This window comes from Urocitellus parryii, chromosome 6 (assembly GCF_045843805.1).
Source record: "Urocitellus parryii isolate mUroPar1 chromosome 6, mUroPar1.hap1, whole genome shotgun sequence".
NCBI classification, from domain to species: Eukaryota; Metazoa; Chordata; class Mammalia; order Rodentia; family Sciuridae; genus Urocitellus; species Urocitellus parryii.
In genome coordinates this window covers 5,924,446-5,941,813 of record NC_135536.1, presented here as the reverse complement: position 1 = coordinate 5,941,813, position 17,368 = coordinate 5,924,446, and positions in this window count along the sequence as shown.

Genomic DNA, 17,368 nt, shown 5'->3' with positions numbered 1-17,368 from the left:
CAAGGAGTTGATTTACTTTGGGAGGAAATGGACATATTGATAGATTCCTCCGCTTTGAACTGCTTGCAGAACTTGCCTGGACTATGTATCACTTGTATGCATTGTGAACTATCTGTTGGTGCAGCTAATTGTGGTAGTGCTGGCCTATCTTTGCTGATGGTGTCACTGGTGATACAATTTTTCCAAAAGAGCCGTCAATTGGCTTGGTGTCGTGGCATTTCGGTATCCTCCTCCCTTCTGCTAGTGATGGTCTAAAATTTGGGGGCCAAAAGAGGTGAGGCAAAGAACCTCACCCCCCCCCACTGGTGCATAGGCCTATCCACAAGTATGGCTGTATGCTGGACCAGTAGTCAGTGACGGGTATGATCCAATTGCAATGGTACCAACCTAAGACAGGAGGCTGGCGCCTAGAGGTCAGATCATCCGATGACAGGTAAGGACCATATATTGAATTGGACAACCTAACAGGCATGGTCCCTAAGCTACATTGCTTGTTGTTTAATTAATCAGAAGGGGGGAGATCCTGAGAGCCATAGCCAAGTAGGAATGACGCATGGCAATTTCCTTGTCAGCCTACCCCATGTTTCTTAGAGGGAGGACTTTCCATTGTGGAAATGGGCTTGCCTTGGACCCAGGTAATTTGCAGTGACATTGCATGAATGTTTGAGAGTTTTGATTTGAAAGGTGACCTTGCTCAGGGATTAGGGTGGATCCGGGTTTAGGGTGGGTCCGGGTTTAGGGTGGATCCTGCTGGGAATAGGGCAAATCCTGCTGCCTCAGGCGCCTGCTCTTTGAGTTCCCGTTGAGTTCTTGCGGGATTCAGAGGGTATTTGGTATGCAGAGCCTGGTGGAGGGTGTGGATTTTCCCAGAACGTGCGTGTAGAGGCCGGTGAGAGTTCAGGAATAAAGAATTGCTGTTTGAATCTACAAGGCTGTGAGTGGCTTGTGATTTTGTGCCCAGCCAGACTGTGGCAGTTAACTACACAGAGAAAATAATAAGAAACCATGAACAGAACTTCCAAGAAATATGAGATAACATGAAAAGGCCAAATTTTAGATTCACCAGAATAGACAAAGTCAGGGCTGGAATTGTGTCTCAATGGTAGAACTCTTGCATATGCAAGGTCCTGGGTTCAATCCTCAGCATCACATACAAAAAAAGAAAGTGGCCTTAAGTTAAAAAAAAAAAAGACCAGACAAAGTCATAGAGATACAAATCAAAGAAATGCACATTTTTTCAATAACATAACATCAGAAAAATTTCCCAAATATAAAGAATAAAATGGAAAATTAACTACAAGAGGTTTACAGGACCCCAAATGTATAAAAGTTCAGCAGACCTACAACAAGGCACATTATAATGAGAATGACTAATATACAGAATAAAGATAGAATTTTAAAGGCTGCAAGAGGAAAAAAATCAAATAAGGGGAAATTAATTTGGTCTCAGATGATTTTTCAACCCAGACTCTCAATGCTAGGAGGTCCTGGGAAAAATATTTCAAGCTGTAGAAGAAAATGGATGCCAACTGAGAATTTTATATCTAATAAAATTAAGCTTCAGTTTCAAAGATGAAATACAAACCTTCCATGATAAACAAAAAATTAAAAGAATCCACACACAGAAATTTGCACTACAGAACATTCTAAACAAAATATTCCATGAGGAGAAAATGAAAACAAAAGAAAACAATGAAAACCAGCTAAGGGAGGAACTACATTGAAAGAAAGGTCAATCAAAGGAGAAACTAATTCAAGTTAAAAACCAAAAATAAACTAAAATGTCTGAGAACACAAAATCATTTCTCAATAATAAGCCTGAATGTTAATGGCCTAAACTCATCAATCAAAAGACATAGACTGGCAGATTTGATTTTAAAAAAAAGACCAAATAAAATATGCTGTCTTCAAGAGACTCACCTTCTAGGAAAAGACGTTAAAGACTGAAGGTGAACGGTTGGGAAAAAAACACCCCTCATAAGGACTGCATATATGAGCAAGGGTTTCCATTCTCATATCAGACAAATTGGACTTCAAACCAGTGAGTCAGAAGGGATAAAGAAGGACATTTCATGTTGCTTGAGGGAATCATACATCAACAAGACACAACAATCATAAATATATATGCCTTAAAGAATGAAGCATCTATGTACATCAAACAAACCCTTCTCAATTTCAAGAATCAAATAGACCACAACACAATAATACTTGACTTTAACAAGCCTCTATCACTACTGGATAGATCATCCAAATAAAAATTAAACAAAGAAACTATAGAATTCAATAATACAATCAATGATTTAGACTTAAGGGACATATATAGAGCATTTCATCCATCATTGAGTGAATATACCATCTTCTCAGCAAGACATTGATCCTTCTCTAAAATAGACCATATGTTATGCCACAAAGAAACTCTCAACAAATACAAAAAAATAGAAATACTTCCCTGCATTCTATCAGATCAAAATGGAATGAAACTAGAAATCAATAATAAAATAAAAAATAGAATCTATCCCCAAATCTGAAGACTAAATAGCATTCTATTGAATGATGAATGGATAGCAGAAGAAATCAGGGAGGAAATAAAAAAAATACTTAGAGGTAAATGAGAACACCAATACAACATATCAAAATCTCTGGGACACTCTGAAGGCAGTGCTAAGAGGAAATTTCATTGCATTTAGATCATAAATTAAAAATCAAAAAGTCCACAAATAAATGACCTAACATATCATCTCAAAGCTCTAGGGGGAAAAAATATCAAATCAACACCCAAAGCAGTAGAAGACAGAAAATAATTGAAGTCAATGAAATTGAAACAAATGAAACAATTAAAAAAACTGACAGAATGAAAAGTTGATTCTTTGAAAAATAAATAAAATTGATAAGCCCTTAGCTACACTAATGAAGATATAGAAAACTCAAATTACCAACATTCATGATGAAAAAGGAAATATCACAATTGACACTACTGAAAAACAGAAGATAATTAGAAATTATTTTGAAAATTTGTACTCTAATAAGATAGAAAATCTCAAAGACAATGACAAATTTCTAAAGACCTATGATCTACCCAAACTGAATCTGGAGGACATACACAATTTAAACAGATCAATCTCAAGCAGTGAAATAGAAGATGACATCAAAAACCTACCAACAAAGAAAAGCCCAGGACCAGATGGATTCTCAGCTGATTTCTAAAAGACCTTCAAAGAAGAATTAGTGCCACTACTCCTCAAATTATTCCATGAAATAGAAAAGGAGGGAACCCTTCCAAACTCATTCAATGAAGCTGACACCAAAACCAGAGAAAGACACATCAAGGAGAGAAAACATTAGACAAATATCCCTGAGGAACACAGATGCAGAGATTCTCAGTATAATCCTGGAAAATTGCTTACAAAAACATATTAAAAAGATAGTGCACCATGATCAAGTGGAGTTTACCCCAGGCACGCAGTTTAGTTCAACACATGGAAATCAATAAATGTAATACATCATATCAATAGATATAAAGACAAGAATCATACGATGTTCTCAATTGATGCAGAATTGATAAAATACAGCACCTCTTCATGTTCAAAACATAAGAAAAACTAGGGATAGTAGGAACATACCTTAACATTGTAAAAGCTATATAAGCTAAGCTAAGGGCCAATATAATTCTAAATGGAGAAAAATTGAAAGCATTCCCTCTAAAAATTGCCACTTTCACCACTTCTATTCAACATTGTTCTTGAAACTTTAGCCAGAGCAATCAGACAGATGAAAGAAATAAAGGGTTATGAATAGGAAAAGAAGAACTTAAACTATCACTATTTGCTGATGACAGGATTCTATATATAGAAGATTCAAAAAATTCCACCAGAAAACTTTGAGAACTAATAAATGAATTTAGCAAAGTAGTGGGATATAAAGTAAATACCCATAAATCAAACATATTTCTATACATAAGTGATGAAGCTATTGCAAGAGAAAAGGAAAACTACCCCATTTACAATAAGCCTAAAAAAAATACTTGGGAATCAATCTAACCAAAGAGGTGAAAGACCTCTATAATGAAAACTACAGAATACTAAAGAAATTGAAGAAGTCCTTTGAAGGTGATCTTAGACCTTAGACGATCTCCCATGCTCTTGGGTTGGCAGAATTAAAATTGTCAAAATGGCCATACTACCAAAAGTCCCATACAGATTTAATGCAATTCCTATTAAAATCCCAATGACATTCTTCACAGAACTAGAAAAAAAGTAATAATAAAATTTATTTGGAAAAAGAAGGTACCAGAATAGCCAAAGCAATGCTTAGCAAGAAGAGTGAAGCAGGAGGCATCAAATCCCAGATCTTAAACTATACTACAGAGTAATAGTAGCAAAAATGACATGGTATGGGCACCAAAATAGACATGTAGACCAATGGTACAGAATAGAAGACACAGAGACAGACACTCATAAATCCAGTTATCTTATACTAGGCAAAGGCACCAAAAACATTCATTAGAGAAGATAGCCTCTTCGACAAATGGTGCTGAGAAAACTGGAAATCCATATGTAGCAAAATGAAACTAAACCCCTATCTCTCACCCTGCACAAAAATCAGCTCAAAGTGGATCAAAGCCTTAGGCACTAGAACAGAGACCCTGCACCTAATTGAAGAAAAAGCAGGCCCAGATCTTCACCATGTCAACCTAGGATCTGACTTCCTCAACAAGACTCCTAATGTGCAAGAACTAAAATGAAGAAATAATAAGTGGAATGAAATCAAACTAAAATGCTTCTTTTTAGCAAAGGGAACAAGAGAGAGCCTTCAGGATGGGGAGAAATCTTTACCACCTGCACCTCAGAGCATTCATGTTCAGGATCTATAAAGAACTGAAAAACTTAATACCAGAAAAAAACCAAATAATCCAATCAATGAATGTGTTAAGGAACTGAGCAGACAGTTCACAGAAGAAAATGTTCATCTTCTCTAGCCATTAGAGAAATGCAAATCAAAACTACTCTAAGATTTCATCTCAGGCCAGTCAGAATGGCAGTCATCAAGAAGACAAGCAACAATAACTGTTGGTGAGGATGTGGGGAAAATGGTACACTTAGACATTGTGGTGGGACTGCAAAATGTAACCATTCTGGAAAGCAGTATGGAGATTCCTCATAAAACTTGGAATGGAACCACCATTTGACTCAGCTGTCCCACTCCTCAATTTATACCCAAAGAACTTAAAATCAGCATAGTACACTGATGTAGACACTTCAATGTTTATAGCAGCTTAATTCATACTATAGAACCAACCTAGATGCCCTTCAACAGATGAATGGATAATAAAAATGTGTTACATATACACAATGGAATATTACTCAGCCTTAAAGAAGAATAAAATTATGGCATTTGCCAGTAAATGAATTGAATTAGAGAATATCATGCTGAGTGAAATAAGCTAATCCCCCCAAACCAAAGGCTGAATGTTTTCTCTGATCAGCGGATACTGATCCATAGTGGGAGAAGTAGGACAGAATGAAGGAACTTTGGATTGTGCAGAGGAGAGGGTGGGGAGGGGTGGGGCTGTGGGGATGGAAAGGATGGTAGAATGAGATAGACAAATTATTACCCTATGTACATGTATGATTACACTACTGGTGTGACTCTGTACCATGATCAGCCAGAGCAATGAGAAGTTGTGTTCCATTTGTGTGCAATGTATCAAAATATATTCTACTGTCATATATAACTAATTAGAACAAATAACTCCCCCCAAAAGAAATAACAGTCAGATGTAAAAAAAATATTTAAAAAGATGAATAAAATGAGGACTTTCAAGATGGTAGATTAGAGAAAGGCTTTGTTTTGAGTTGCTCTGTGGCTTGGGATTGAAGAAGTGGCAGTACTTCCTCTCCAAAATGTGGGTGAAAGAAGGAATTCACTGAAATTTAATATCAGGCAGTCAGAATCTCTTAGGGATTAACAAATTTGGGTGCATTGAGCAAGAAAGCAGAAAGAATAAATTGGAGTAAAGCTGGTTGTAGCAGTAGTAGAGGTGCTGGTTCACTGCAGAGGAGCGGGAATGATGCAAACACAGCTTTGGCATGGAAAAGTAGTCTTAGCTGATCCAGAGGTTGACTGGGAACTGTTGTTTCAAAAGTGCTCTGTGCTTCCCAACTGGCAAGTGGAGAACTGAGGTGGGAAGTCATCTTGAGGAAGCCAGGCTGCAGCGTGCTGCTGAGAGAGCCTGGTGTGTCATAGCAGACATTGCTGTAGCGTCCTGGCAACCACTTACCATGTGGCCTAGGGTGTGAGTGAAACAGGCCCAGAGAAGATGGTACCTAGGAGGATTCAAGTCAGCGATATGGAGGAGAGTGCAACTTGCTTTCCCTTAATCTGACAGCTCAAGTGACCAGCTGAAGAGGGTCAGGAAACTGAGCAGGGGGACATGATTACCTTCAGGAACTGAACCTGGGAATGCTGTATTTACAGGTGGCAGAGTGTGAGAGACCTGTGGAGGGTTGGCTCTGCTACTGGAGGAGTAGAATTCTCAGGAGACTGCTGACATTCAGACTCCCAGAGATTGGCATCTACCCAACCTTAGGGGTGTGCTCATCTAATTTCTCCAGAGCAGGTACCACCCAAGCACATTCTAAAGGCCTGATCAGAAGGAAGCCCCGCTCACCAGAACTCCCCACTTAGAACTGTGCCGTAGTCCCATCCTGGGAGGGCGTCCGTCTGATCTGTCTGGGCAACACTCCCGTTGACTACTTCCCGTTCCATCCCACCTTACATTGGCGAGAAGGGAAGTAGAGTGTTATTTCAAACAGCTTCAGTTTAGGCCACTCCAGCCGGTGGGCGAGTGGGCAACAGAAAATGAGGAAGAGTACAACAAGCTCCAGTTCTTGCTCTCTCTAAGGGGTACACACCCCAAGAGTAAACACAAAGAAGGTCACTTGAGCCTAGGAAGTGATGATCCACTGACAGTTTTGACCCCTCACTGGAGAGAATTCTTTCTGTTTTCATTAAGATGTTTTTCCCTCGTTCTCTAGCTCACTTCTTGGTGTTCTTACTGGGCTCATTGTTTCATGGATATATGTACATTTTTGTTTCATTTTTCTCATTTAAAAATTGATATTTGTCTTTGTCTTGCCTCTTGAGGGCTAGGGTTTTTTGTTTGTTTTGTTTTGATACCAGGGACTGAATCTAGCTTAACCACTCCTCACATCTCCAACCCTTTTTATATGTTGCTTTGAGACAGGGTCTCACTAAGTTGCTTAGAGTCTTGGTAAGTTGCCAAGGCTGGCTTTGAACTTGTGGTCCCCCGCCTTAGACTCCTGAGCTGCTGGAATTACAGGCATGTGCCACCATACCCAGCATTGTTCTGTTTTTGTTAGTTTATTTCTCTTGCTTTCCTTTCTTCTCTCGCTAATATCCAAAGTCTCTTGTTCCCTTTTTCTTTCCACTTAGTTTCTTATTTATTTTCTTATTTTATTTACTTATTTATTTTTCTCCTTCTATATAGCCAAAAATTACATCTCTTTTGTATTCTGTTCACATTTTTAACTAATAAATTTATTCTAATTAGGTATACATGACAGCAGAATGCATTTTGATTCATTGTACACAATTGCAGCACAACTTTTCTCTGGTTGTGCATGATATAGTGTCACTCCATATGTACAGTCATACATGTGCCTAGGGTAATGAAGTCCATCTCATTCCACCATCTTTCCTGCCCCCTGCCCCCTCCCCTCCCCACCTCTCCCTTCCTTTTTCCCAATCACAGTTTCTCCATTTTTTGAGAGAGAGAGAGAGAGAGAGAGAGAGAGAGAGAGAGAGAGAGAGAGAGAGAAGAGAGAAATTTTTTTTAATATTTATTTTTCAGTTTTCGGTGTATACAACATCTTCATTTTATTTTATGTGGTGCTGAGGATCGAACCCAGTGCCCTGCCCATGTCAGGCGAGTGTGTTACTGCTTGAGCCACATCCCCAGCCCCACAGTTTCTCCATTTTTCCCATGCCCCCACCCCCATTATGGGTCAGCATCCACTTATCAGAGAGAACATTCAGCTTTTAGGTTTTTGGGGATTGGCTTACTTTGCTTAGCATGATATTCTTCAACTCAATCCATTTACCTACAAATGCCATAATCTTATTCTTTTTAATCTTTTATTTGTTTTAATGAGTTATATATGACAGTAGAATGCATTTATGCACTTTGATATATCATACATAGATGGAATATAATTTCTCTGAGTGCACATGTAGTAGAATCACATTGGTCATGCAGTCACATACATACATACAGTAATAATGTCTGTTTCATTCTACTATTTTTCTATCCCCACATTTCCTGCTCTCCTCTCCCATCACTTCCCTCTACCTAATCTAAGGTGACAATATTCTTCCTTAGTGCTCCCTGCCTTATTGTGAAGGTTTTCTCTAATATGTGAAATTAATATGCATATTAGAGAAAACATTTGGCCTTTGGTTTTGGGGATTGGCTTATTTCGCTTAGCATGACATTCTCCAACTCCCACCATTTACTGGCAAATGCCATAATTTCACTCTTCTTTAAAGCTGAATAACATTCCATTGTGTATATGTACCATATTTTCTTTATCCATTCATCTACTGAAGGGCATCTAGGTTGGTTCCACAGTTTAGCTATTGTGAATTGTGCTGCTATAAAATTGATGTGGCTGTGTCCCTGTAGTATGCTGATTTTAAGTCCTTTGAGTATAGACTGAGGCAGGGGATAGCTGGCTCAAATGGTGGTTCCATTCCAAGTTTTCTAAGAAATCTCTATACTGCTTTCCAGAGTGGTTGCAACAATTTGCAGTCCCACCAGCAATGTATGAGTGTGCCTTTCCCCCCATATCCTATAATCTCTAATTGCTAGAGATATTGAACATTTTTTATATATTTGTTGATTGATTGTATATCCTCTTCTGAGAAATGTCTATTCAGTTCCTTAGCACATTTATTGATTGAGTTATTTATTTTTTGGTGTTTAGTTTTTTTTTATTCCTTATATATCCTAGAGATTAGTGCTCTATCTGATGTGTGTGTGGTAAAAATTTGCTTCCATTCTGTAGGCTCTCCTTTCACCTCACTGTTTCTTATTCTTAGAAGAAGCTTTCAGTTTGAATCAACCCATTTATTGATTCTTGATTTTATCTCTTGCACTATAGAAGCCTTGTTAAGGAAGTCAGGGCCTAATCTGACTGGATAAAGATTTGGGTCTACTTTTTCTTCTATTAGATGTAGGGTCTCTGGTCTAATTCCTAGGTTCTTGATCCATTTTGAGTTCAGTTTTATGCATGGCGAGAGATAGGGGCTTAATTTCATTTTTGTTGCACATGGATTTCCAGTTTTCCCAGCACCATTGTTGAAATGGCTCTCTTTTCTCCAATATATGGTTTTGGCACCTTTGTCTAGTATGAGATAACTTTGTTCATGTGGGTTTGTCTCTGTGTCCTTTATTCTGTTCCACACTGGTCTACAAGTCTATTTTTGGTGCCAGTACTGTGCTGTTTTGTTACTATTGCTCTATAGCATAGTTCAAGGTCGGTATACTGATGCCACCTGCTTCACTCTTTTTGCTAGGATTGCTTTAGCTATTCTGGGTCTCATTTTTCCAAATGAATTTCATGATTGCTTTATCTATTTCTATGAGGAATGTCATCAGGATTTTGATTGGGATTGCATTAAATCTGTATAGTGCTTTTGGTAGAATGGTCATTTTGACAATATTAATTTTGCCTTACCAAGAATAAGGGAAATATTTCCATCTTCTAAGGTCTTCTTTAATTTCCTTCTTTAGCATTCTGTAGTTTTCATTGTGGAGGTCTTTCACCTCTTCCATTAAGTTGATTCCCAATTTTTTTTTAGGCTATTGAATATGGGGTAGTTTTCCTCCTTTCTCTTTCAGAGGATTTGTCACTGATGTACAGAAATGCCTTTGATTTATGGGTGTTAAATTTATACTCTGCTACTTTTCTAAATCCACTTATTAGTTCTAGAAATCTTCTGGTGGAAATCCTCTAGGTATGGAATTATACCATGGACAAATATTTATAGTTTGAGTTCTTCTTTTACTATCTGTATCCTTATAATTTTTTAATCTGTCAAATTACTCTGGCTAGAGTTTCGAGAACAATGTTAAAGTGATGAAAGAGGGCATTCCCATCTTGTTCCAGTTTTTTAGAGGGAATACTTTCAATGTTTTTTCCATTAGAATAATGTTGGCCTGGGGCTTAACATAGATAGCTTTTACATTGTTGAGATATATTCCTATTATCCCTAGTTTTTCTACTGTTTTAAACATGAAGGAGTGCTGTACTTTGTCAAATCCTTTTTATGCATCTATTGAGATAATAATATGATTCTTATCAGTAACTTGTAATGAATTACATTTATTGATTTCTGTACATTGAACCAACCTTGAATCCCTGGGATAAACCTCACTTGATTGTGGTGCATGATTTTTTTATATGTTTTTGTATGCAATTTGTCAGAATTTTATTGAGAATTTTTGCACCCATGTTCATGAGAGATATTGGTCTGAAGTTTTCTTTTTTCAATGTGTCTTTGTCTGGTTTTGGAATCAGGGTGATAATCAGAATGAGTCTGGAAGTGTTCCCTCTTTTTCTATTTCATGGAATAATTTGAGGAGTATTGGTATTAGTTCTTCTTTGAAAGTCTTGTAAAACTCAGCTTTCTATCCCTCTGGTCCTGGGCTTTTCTTGGCTGGTAGGCTTCTGATGGCATCTTCTATTTCATTGCTTAATATTGATCTGTTTATCTTATGTATATCATTCTGATTCAGTTTGAGCAAATCATATGACTCCAGAAATTTGTCAATGCCTTTGATATTTTCTATTTTATTGGAGTACAAATTTTCAAAATAATTTCTAATTAACTTCTGTATTTCTGTAGTGTCTGTCATGATATTTCCTTTTCCTTTCAGATGTTAGTAATTTCAGTTTTCTCTCTCCTTCTCTTCATAACATGGCTAAGGGTTTATCAATTTTATTTATTTTTTCAAAGAACCAATTTTTTTTGTTTTGTCAATATTTTTCAATTTTTTCTTTGTTTCAATTTCATTGATTTCATCTCTGATTTTTAATAATTTCCTGTCTTCGACTGCTTTTGGTGTTGACTTATTCTTTTTCTAGGGCTTTGAGATGTAATGTTAAGTCACTTATTCATTGAGTTTTTCTTCTTTTAAGGAATGAACCCCCATGCAATCAATTTTCCTTTTAGTACTGCCTTCATAGTGTCCCAGAGATTTTGATATATTGTATCAGTATTCTCATTTATCTCTAAGAATTTTTAATCTCCTCTTTGATGTCTTTTGTAATCCATTGTTCATTTAATAGCATATTATTTAGTTCCAGGTGTTGGAGTAGCTTCTGTTTTTTATTTCATTATTCATTTCTAATTTCATTACATTGTGATCTGGTAGAATGCAGGGTAGTATCTCTACTCTTTTGTATTTACTAAGAGTTGTTTTGTGGCATAATATATGGTCAGTTTTAGAGAATGATCCATATGCTGTTGAGAAGAAAGCATATTTGCTTACTGATGGATGAAATACTCTACACAAGTCTAAGTTATTGTTTGTTTTATAGTTTCATTGTTCAGCTTTTGGTTGAAGATCTATCCAGTGGTGAAGAAGTGTGTTAAAGTCACCCAGATTTATTTTGTTGTGGTCTATTTATTTGACTCTTGAACCTGAGAAGAGTTTGTTTGGTGAACATAGATGTTCTGTTGCTTGGGGAATACGTATTTATAATTATGTCTTGTTGATATATGGTTCTCTTAAGCAGTAATATCCCTCTTTATCCCTTTTATTAACTCTGCCTTGAAGACTACTTTATTTGATATGAGGATGGAAACCCCTGAGTCTTTTCACAGTCCATACAAGTTGTATGTTTTTTCCCAACCTTTCACCTGCAGTCTATGAATGTCTTTTCTATGAAATGAGTCTCTCTTTTAATTAATTTTGAAATTTGTTTTAATTAATTATACATGGCAGTAGAATGGATTTATGCACTGAGATATATCATACATAGGTGGGATATAATTTCTCATCTTTCTTGGTGTACATGTTGTAGAATTATATTGGAGATATATATATAATATCTGGGTCTCTTGCAGTCAGCATATTGTTGGGTCTTTTATTTTTTAATCAAATCTTCCAGTCTATGTCTTTTGATTGGTGAGTTTAGCCATTAACATTCAAGGTTATTATTAAAATATGATTTGTATTCCTGGAAATTTTGGTTTATTTTTGGTATTTAGCTTGGTTTCTCCTTTGATTAGTTTTTCCTGTAGTGTAATATCTTCCTTTTATGATTTTCATTGTTGTTTTTTATTTCCTCCTCATGGAATATTTTGGAGTATAGGCTTTCTAGTTGTAAATTCTTTTAACTTTTGTTTATCATGAAAGGTTTTTATTTAATCACCAAAACTATAGCTTAATATTGCTGGATATAAAATTCTTGGTTGGCATCCATTTTCTTTCAGAGTTTGGCATATGTTATTCCAGGGTCCTCTAGATTTCAGGGTCTGGGTTGAAAAATCTGTAGAGATCATAATTGGTTTCCCCCTCTATGTAACCTGATTTTTTTTCTCTTGTGGCTTTTAAAATTCTTTCTTTTTTCTGTGTTCTAGACATTTTTCATTATAAAGTACCTTGGTGAAGATCTGTTGTGATTTTGTACATTTGGTGTCCTATAAAATTCTTGTATTTGATTTTCCAATTCATTCTTCATGTTTGAGAAATTTGCTGAAATATTTCATTAAATAGATTGTTCCTTCCTTTTGTTTGCTTTCTATGCCTTCCTCTATCCCAATATTCCTTAAATTTGATCTTTTTATGTTATCCATAATTCTTGAATGTTCTGCTAATGGTTTCTTGCCATCTTCACTGTGTGGTCAACTTTATTTTCAAGATTATAGATTTTGTCTTTATTGTCTAAGGTTCTTTCTTCCATATGATCTAATCTGTTGGTGGTACTTTCTATTGAGTTTTGAATTTGGATTATTTTTTTTCTTCATTTCAATGATTTCTGTTTGTTTGTTTGTTTTTTAAAGAACCTCTATCTCATTATTGAAGTAATCTTTTGCTTCCTGTATTATCTTTTTTGAAATGATCTTTCGCTGATCATTTTAAATGATCATTTAATTCATAGAACATTTTAATTTTGTACGTCCTGAACTTCTCTGTCATTTTTTCTGCTGTGCTGAACATAAATTCTGATAATGTAGTATCTTGTTTTGTTTGGGGCAATTTTTTTCCTTGTTTCTTCATGTTGTTCGTTTCTTCCCTTCTAACACTGCAGTTCCAAGGTGTTACAATTTTTACTCTGTAGGCTTATAGTGTCCCTGCAAGTTTCCAATACCTCTCTTTTAATAGGGAGAACAATATTAATAGATCTCAGTACAAACAATATACAGCCTTAATCCAAACAGCTGCTATTAAAATGACATTTACAGTTTTGTTCCAATATATAAAAATGGTGACTTCAATTATTATCTACAATATAAACAGTAGGTTTGCAAAAGGTCTACAGTTTCTAATGGTGGACAAAGAGAGAACCAGGGGTGGGATGTAGGATGAGATGTTAAGAAGATAAGAGGTGAGGATATAGAGTTATTAGATCTCCGGAAGTGTGAAAGAGGAATCTAAAGAAGTTAACTACTAGCAGGAGAAAAGAGAGAAAGTTATTTTGAGGAGACACGAAGTGGGAAGACAATAGAGAGAGTTCAAAAAACAAACATAAAAATTTTTTAAAAACCAAAAATGTAAAAATAGAGGATAAATAATATATACAACACAACTGTAATATACTCTTCAGATGACTCAGTTCTTAGTAGCCTAATTCTAGAAAAGTACTTGGTTTCATAAATGTCCGGGTTGTGAGGGCAGGACAAGAGAAAGAGACAGAAAAAAAGAGAAAAAATCTCGAAGGAACACACAAAGATAGTTTTTCTGTTGGAGTTCAGTATCTTTCCTGCATCCCTTCTAATCCAATAGGTGGGGTTGTCTGTTGTTTGCTGATATCTCCACCCTCAGGATGGTGAATGTTATTAAGGTGGGAGGGTTGGTCTTGGGGGTGGAGCTCCTGAAGGTGGGGTATAGCACTTGCCTGTCCCTGGTGGGAGACTGCACCCCAAGGGTCTCTTTGGGAGCCCGCTCATGTGATGTGGGCTCCAGGTCTTACCTCCTTATATTGCCTGTAGACCTCACAATTTCTGGTCTCTAATTTAGCCTCTAAACTATACCTCACTCACCCCCTCCCTTTCTACTTCCCAATCAGGAGCCTCTCTCTCCAGAAGTCTTGTGGGCTGTGCCCTGGAGGATGCACACCTGTCGTGGAGAGCCGTTTTGTATCAGGCAGCCCAGGACCAGGCTTTTTGAGCTACAGACCAACCCCATAGCCACAAGCTGTGCCCAGCTAGTGGCTGCAGGGGAGGGGGAGTTGGGGACTATAGTTACCTTGATATTGTTTCTAGGCCCCCATCTGATGTCCCGAGCTGGGAGTCACCCCAACTAAAATTGGAGACAAAAGTGTCCCAAGATGGAGATGGCTGCTTTCAGAGATGGGATGTTGAGTCAGGTCAGGCCCCATGGTGATGCTGGGCAGTGTGTTCAGAGATGCACTTCTGTGGCTTGCAGTTTTCTGGCCGGCGGCTCTCTCTAGACCTTGTCCAGTGCTCCCAGATTCAGGCTACCACTTGTAGGGGACTATGGCAGTGGTTGCATGTCCCAAAATGGAGGTCACTGGGGAAGCCCCACCTTGGTAAGTGGGGGTCCACACGGGAGTGGTGGCTGGAGGTCCTGCATGTGGGCCAGATGTCCTGTGTGGCAGCAGCAGCTGGGATTCCTGTGCAGGTGCTGATGCCAGCCAACAAGATTTTTTTTATGGGCTTGAAATACATCAAACCACACCTTCCTGAATGTTGGAGATTATGCTGAGAAATCTGTTATCTTGATGGTTTTGCCTTTATTAGTGACTCAATATTTCTCTGTTCTAAATTTTTGGCATTTTAATATAATGTGTCATGGAGAATTTATTTTCTGGTCCTTTCTTTTGGGGGTTCTGAAAGCAACAAGTAGCTGAATGCTCATCTCAATTCCAACAGCTGAAGAATTTATGCTATTATTATTTTATTGAGTAGATTTTCTATACCAGTAGCCTGTATCTATAATCCCTCTTAAAGACTATGAGCTTTAACATAGGTGTTTGAATTTAACACAGGATCTTTCATAATTTTTCATAGTTTTTTTTCTTTATCATCATCTGAATTTCTACTTTATCCACCTTGTCTTCAAGACCTAAAATTCTACTTCTACTTGAAGTAGTCTATTGGCAATACTTTCAACTGTTTTTTTTAATTTGATGCATTGAGATTTTCTTCTTTATTTTTCAGTTTTTTCTTCTTTATTTTTTTCCCAAAATATTTTTTTAGTTTTAGATGAATACAATTCCTTTATTTTATTTAATTTATTTTCATGTGGTGCTGGGGATACATGCTAGGCAGACACACTATCACTGAGCTACAAACCAGCTCTTCTTTCTTTATTTGTTCTTTTTAATTATACATGACAGTAAAATATACTATGACATATTATACATACAAGGAGTATAACTTCCCATTCTTGTGATTGTACATGATGTGAAGTTACACCGGATATTTACTCATGTAAGAAGGAAAGTAGGAAAGTTTTGTCTGAATCATAGTTCTATCTTTCCTATTGCCATGCCCCCTCCTTTCCTTTTATTCCCCTTTGTTTAATCCAATGAAGTTCCATTCTTTCCTCCCACCCCATTACTGAGTGTTAGCAATCACATATCAGAGAGAACATTTGGCTTTTGTATTTTTGTTTGTTTTCTTGGTTGGTTGGCTGGCTTTGCTTTTGGTTTTGTTTTTTTGTCATTGCTTATTTCACTTAGCATGATTGACTCCAGTTCCATTTATTTACTGACAAATACCATAATGTCATTCTTCTTTAAGGATGCATAATATTCCATTGGGTATATATACCCCACTTTCTTTATCCATTCAACTGTTGAGGAGCAAAAAAAAAAAAATGTTTCCGTAGCTTAGCTATTGTGAATTGAGCTCCTATAAACATTGATGTGGTTGCATCACTTATTACAGAGATTTTAAGTTCTTTGCTTATATGCCAAGGAGAGGAATAACTTATCAAATAGTGGTTCCATTCTTAGTTTTCTGAAGACTCTCCATACTGCTTTCCTTAGTGGTTGCACCAATTTGCAGTCCCATCAGCAATGTATAAGTGAACCTTTTCCCCTACACTAACATTTGTTGTTGCTTGATAATATATTCTTTTTTTTTTTTAATATTTATTTATTTTTTAGTTCTCGGCGGACACAACATCTTTGTTGGTATGTGGTGCTGAGGATCGAACCCGGGCCGCACGCATGCCAGGCGAGCGCGCTACCGCTTGAGCCACATCCCCAGCCCCCTGATAATATATTCTTAATAATTCCATTCTGATAGGAGTGAGATGGAGTCTCAGTGTAGTTTTAATTTGTGTTTCTGTAATTCCTCAAGAAGTTGAACATTTTTTCATATATCTCTTGACCATTCCTGTTTCTCCTACTGTGAAGTGCCTGTTCAGTTCCTTTGTCCACTTATTGATTGGGTTATTTGGGTTTTTTGTTTTGTTTTGTTTTGTTTTCTGTTTGAGTGAGTGTGTGTGTGTGTGTGTGTGTGTGTGAAGTTTTTGAGTTCTTTATATATCCTGGAGATTAATTGGGTGTAGGTGGCAAAATTTCTCCCATTCTGTAGGTTCTCTCTTCACATTGATTGTTTCTTTAGCTGTGAAGAAGCTTTTTAGTTTAAATCATCCCATTTATTGATTCTATTTTTAATATATTTTATTTATTCTAATTAGTTATACATGACAGTAGAATGCATTTTGACACATCATACATAAATGGAGTATAGTTTCTCATTCATCTAGTTGTACATGATCATATAGGCACATAAGATGATAATGTCTGACTCATTCTACTATCACTCCTTCCCACATTTCCCCTCCCTTCCCTTTATTCCCCTCTGTCTAGTCCAAAATACCTCTATTCTCCCCATCCCCCTTATTTTGAGTTAGCATCTGCATATCAGAAAAAAGCATTCAGGCTTTGATTCTTTGGAATTGGCTTGTTTCACTTAGCATGATATTCTCTTTGTCTATTCTTAGTCTCATTTTTCCAAATGAATTTCATGATTGCTTTTCTATTTCTATGAAAAAATATCATTGGAGTTTTTATAGAGATTACATTAAATCTGCATAGTGCTTTTGGTAATATGACCATTTTGACAATATTAATCCTGCCTATCC